Here is a 6000-nt window from a genome sequence, read left to right on the forward strand (position 1 = left end):
CAAAGAAGCTTCCTCCTTGAGTTAGAAAAATTCACACAAATTAATGTTATGCTAACTCTGATGCAGGTCGGCTTTTCAGTAGCAAAATTAGTGTTATGTTCCCCACCTCCACAACATTGACATCTTTTTACATTACTTACAGTGGCTGCTGCTGACGGAAAACAACTTCTAATATCTCTCGTCTTGGAAGGGGGCGGAGCAGGAGGCATGTTGTATTTCTGTCGGGCTGTGAATGCGCGCGTAAGTATGTGTGTGTGTGTGTTTGTGTGTGTGTGGGGCGGTTCAAGTCATCAGCCAAACAAAAGTGCGTTTGAGGGAAAAAATGGACTGGCACATCAGCAAGTGAAAAAGGGTCAATGTAAATCTGAACATAATGAAAATTCACTTCATAATGGTAAGGGTATATTCTATCCTTACAACATATATGAGGAGAATCTAAAAGACTTATATAACTGAACTCATTATATAATGCATATAAGGTTGCTTAAAAGTGGTGGGGACAATTTGAGCATCCTGAAAACTTGATAGTGTTATGTCCTTACCGTCCCTATGCAAACCTACACCCTTGATTCACACCTATAATTACATCAATGTAGTTTTTACTGAGCCTCAAAATCTGTACCATGCATGTTTTTTCTTTTAAATGGTGAACTCAATCATGTTAGGGCAAAATTTCTATCCCCACTTAATTACTGTGCTGTTGTTAATCACATCCTTTATATGTGCTATTAGTTTTGAAACACATTCCCTGTCAATTTGTCATAAATATCATTTTACACATCTGGGGCAGGGGAAGTACGAACAACAGTCCGTTAAGTTAATACTTAAGAGTTGACAAACGAACAAACAAACAAATAAAATAAATATTCATAATAAAATATGTCACAGGAAACCCTTTATAGGGGAAGCGACTATTTTGGGTAATTTAAACAAATAATAATTTTAATATTAAATATTAACATCATATTTGTTAAAACATTTATGATTATGACTTATTCATTATCACCGTTTTAAATATATGTATAACTTTATCAATTCATAAAATGTTTGTATGAACTAAGCAATAAAAATAAAATGAATAAAAACCGAAATTTACTCAGTTCATAGCTCTAATAACACTTTAAAAAGGTTAAAGTACACGCACCCGTCAGCCTGTATTCATGTGTAAAGTAAAAAAAAAAAAAAAAAACTTGTTTGATTGCAGGCCTTCGATTGTTGTGGTATTCATGTGCCATTATTTTCCATACAAATTACAACATGACCATTGTGCCGTGTTCCGTTCTCCCTGTACGTATGAGAACGTCATGTAGGATCACCTTTAGCCACTAGATGGTGTTAAAGATTCACATGTCAGCGTCAACCTTGGAGAAGGACTTCACAAAATTGACTAGTCAGATCAAGTATGTGGGGAAAAAGCTAGAGAAAAACATGAATATATTCTGCATGTGTACGCAAAGCAGCAGAATTGAATAGCTCTTCTTAAAAATGACACATGTATACATAGTTGATTCATATTAGAACAAAAATTTTTGAATTATAACAACCATGTGAAGAGATAAAAAGGATGTTGACACTAGTATATGATTGTTTGATTTTTGAGCAGAGAGCTGTAGAAGTACAAATAATTGTTTAAAACGGTCCTCTGTTAATTGCTTAAGGAAAATAAACTAATTGTCGATTATGTAAAAAGGCCATTTTGATAACTTAGGAGCTACAGAAAACGTCTCTTATCACCTCATTCATTGCACTTGATGGCAATAGATTTTAAATGGATTATCATTAAAAGTGAATAACTGCCAGCCCTCTCAGTAAAAACCCCTGTGCCCAAGGAAAAACAACCAATCCGAGACATAGGGATTCAAGAATGAGGTGTCAATCAATTTCACACCTAGTGCTGGTATACCTTTGCAGTTTTGCACTGTTACCTGGTACCGTATGTTGGGCTACAATAATTTTGCACCTGCTAGCATGGTCCCCTTTACTGATAAACGGTTATCCTTACTCTGTAATCTTATCAGTGGTGGATGAAATACTAGTACAGATACAGGTGCAAAAAATACTTAAGTACGAAGGTACTTGCTTTAAAATTTACTTTACAAGTAAAAAGTAAAAGTATTTTCTCCCGATGCAAAAATGTAATTAATATATATGGCGGACAATACTCAGGTGACTTGAAGTTCCGCTCTGAGACCCCCAATTTGGCCAAATTTCCACATTGTCCTATATGCATGTGTGATACATCATTGGAAAGCTTAAAATATCAATTTTCTGGGGGAACAAAAATTTAGAACAGGAGGGCATTTAAAAAAACAAAAAACAAAAATTAAACAACAAAACCCTAACTGGAGGTGAGAGCTTGCGAAAGCATAATTACAGACGCCATGATTTTAATGAGATAGTATCGCGTACTTACCTTGTTTCGATCCAAAAACTCCTTGTAGCATGTATCATCGAGTGTCAAGACACAGATGTGAATGGCCACAGCCGGATTTTTGGGGGATTTTATGGGTGAAACATGGTAATATAACAAGGGTCGCGATGCAGAAATCGCAGAAATCAAGGAGTGGTGGAGGTTTTCTTTTTCATATATTTACCCTTTTAAACATTTTTTTTTTTTTTCCCAATTTTTCTTTGTTTGGATCGATTATTTATCATCTAACATATTGAGGAAAATGTGACAGTAACAAAAAAATAAATAAAAAATTCAAGCCATAGTTATGAGGTAGATATTCGCGACTTATTTACAGACATTTTTTTCACTGTGACGTAATTTGTTTAAAAGTTTAAAATATGCGAGCGAATAATTTTTAAAGTCGTTTTTTTTTTTTCAAACGAAATATTAGACATCAATTAATGATTCTAAGCTAAAAATGACAGAGATTTTGAATAATAATTACTTACCTTCTTTTTATGCCTTGGTTGAAACAAAAGTGGTTGCGCGACATCTGTAAACGGGGGTTTCAAGGGTCAAATGGACAAATAAAAAATGCGCCATGAATCTTCTATATATATGGCGGAAAAGTTTCTGCTCTTGCACCCCTCTTTAAATAAACTGTTTTTTTTTTAAACCAAAAGAACTGTTGTCATAGAGATAGATAGATAGATAGATAGATAGATAGATAGATAGATAGATAGATAGATAGATAGATAGATAGATAGATAGATAGATAGATAGATAGATAGATAGATAGATAGATAGATAGATAGATAGATAGATAGATAGATAGATAGATAGATAGATAGATAGGTGGGTGGGTAGCAGGGGTCGCGTTAACCGAATATTTTCCGTCGTTGACCGGTTTTTTAAAACGGTGACGGAAAAAACCGAAGTCCATCTGTCATTTTGACAGGTTGCAATTCACACCCCTGACCACAGGGTGGCGAGTGAGCATATTAATTAGCTATTGTCTCTCTTGATGCATGACGTCGTTGGCCTTACTCGGAAAAATGTCAAGGCAACTGAGTGTCCGAAGTTTCTTCAAAAAGCCCCAAAACAACGATGGTGTTGATAAAAGAGGTGAAAAAAGAGGGACTGATGCAGTGTAGGATGAAGGACAAACTGTTGAGATCCGCGAATGCGGCGAACAAGATTGAACCCAAAAGCAGACAACAGAGGGGAAGCGTTCGGGGATTTATTAATCACAAATAAAACAAAACACGCAAACGCGGTAAAAAGGGAATAACAAAAAGGGTCCGTGACAAATAGGTCGACGGGGATCAAAAACGCGAAAACCAAGCGGAGGGCAGAGCCAAAAGACAAACAAAAATACATTCAATACCTGCACAAGGTAGAGGATCACAAAACTAAGACGTCTGACGACTAGAAGGCATATACCAAGAGACTCGAAAGCAGTACGTGTTAATGGCGACCAGCAAGGGAAATATCTTGGCGTTCTTCTCCCGGATAGTTTGCGTTTATATACTGCAGCTGACGAGCAGGGATTAGCTGCAGGTGCGACGTCGGCACACCCCCACAGCCGGCTCTGCAACAAAAACAAATTCTGACAAGCAGCAGAACGCGACACAAACAAGCAATCAGCCCTCGGCAACTACTAAGCGAGCAAGCGGCATTTTATTTCATTTTTTCATTTCATTTTAAAAATTTAAGTGACGGGTAAAAATAGATTATGACCGGATTTTTATGACCCTGTCAGTCAAAATGACAGACAACGAAAAAGTCTAGCGCCACCTCTGGTTGGTAGGTAGGTAGGTAGGTAGGTAGGTAGGTAGGTAGGTAGGTAGGTAGGTAGGTAGGTAGGTAGGTAGGTAGGTAGGTAGGTAGGTAGGTAGGTAGGTAGGTAGGTAGATATGCTGCCATAGCAGGTTCATGGTGCATTAAGCCCCCCAACTATTTTTAATTTGTCCTTTTTACCCTGAAAACCCCTGTTTACAGATGTTGCGCAACCGCTTTTGTTTTACCCAGCCATAAAACTAAGGTAATTAATTATGTTTTATTCAAAATGTCTGTCGTTTTAGCTTAGAATCATTAATTAATGTCTCATATTTGGTTTAAAAAAATGACATTAAAAATTATTCACTCACTTATTTTAAACTTTTAAACAAATTATGTCACAATGAAAAAAATGGCGTCTGTAAAAAAAGTCACGAATATCTACCTCATAACTATCACTTAATTGTATTTTTTTTTGTTACTGTCGCATTTTCTATGATATACTGTATGTTACATGAAAAATAATCGATCCAAACAGAGAAAAATTGAAAAAAAAAAACCATTTAAAAGGGTAAATATATGAAAAAGAAAATCTCGACCATCAGTCATGGCGTCTGTAATTCTGCTCTCTCGTGCGTTCACCTCCAGATAGGGTTTTGCTGTTTAAAAAACCTTTAAAAAAAAAAAAATAAAAAAAAAAAAAAGCCCTCCTGTTCAAAATTTTTCTTCCCCCAGAAAATTGAGACAGTTTTGAGAGTTGGCCAAATTGGGGGTCTTATAGCGGAACTTCAAGTCACCTAAATGTGTTTTCCGCCATATATACAGTGAGGAGCAGAATTTTTTTGCACCCCTTGTGAAGTTCATCCACTTAGAAAATAAAGATGTCTGAAATTTCAATCATAGATGCATTTCCACTCATAGAGAAATCATCTTTACAAAAAAAAAAAAAAAAAAAATCCGGAACACACACTGTAAACCTTTTTAATAATTTATTTGTAATTTACTGGAGTTCATAAATATATGCACCCCTGAGAATCAGCAATAATAATGACACTCAAAGTGTTGTCAGTCTACCTTTAAGAAAGTCCATCTTTACCCCATGAGTAACCACCCATCCACCACCCGTTTAAGATCATTATAGTCACCTTTGCACCTCACAGTCAGTCATAATTCAACTGGTACCATGGGTAAGACCAAAGAGCTTTTGAAAGACACCAGAGAAAAAAAAAGTTGATCTCCACAAAGCTGGATAAGGCCATGGGACAATTGGAAAGCAGCTTGGTGAGAATATATCAACAGTTGCAGCAATTGTTAGAAAATGGAAAACGCTAAACATGATTGATAATCTACCTCTGACTGGGGCTTCATGTAAAATCTCTCTTCGTGGGGCATCACTCATAATGAGAAAAGTGAGGACTCAGCCAAGAATTGAACGGCAGGAGCTGATCAATGACCTGAAGAGAGATGGATGCACAGTTTCAAAAGCTACTGTCAGTAGAACATTATGGTGCAACGGTTTAAAATCATGCATTGCTCAGAAGGTTTCCCTGTTGAATCCATTAAATGTGAAGGCTGGTCTGAAGTTTGCCAGGGACCATCTGAAGGCAAGGCAAGGCAAGGCAAGGCAAATTTATTTATATAGCACAATTCAACACAAGGCAATTCAAAGTGCTTTACATCACATGAAGATCATAAAAATCCCATTTAAATCAACACAACGTAGAAACCAAGACAAAAGATCGCATTTAATCACAGAATAAAAATAAATAAATAAAATAAAAATAAAACAAAAACTACTACTAATAATAATAATTGAAATCAGCAATGGA

Source organism: Corythoichthys intestinalis, chromosome 11 (genome assembly GCF_030265065.1).
Source record: "Corythoichthys intestinalis isolate RoL2023-P3 chromosome 11, ASM3026506v1, whole genome shotgun sequence".
NCBI classification, from domain to species: Eukaryota; Metazoa; Chordata; class Actinopteri; order Syngnathiformes; family Syngnathidae; genus Corythoichthys; species Corythoichthys intestinalis.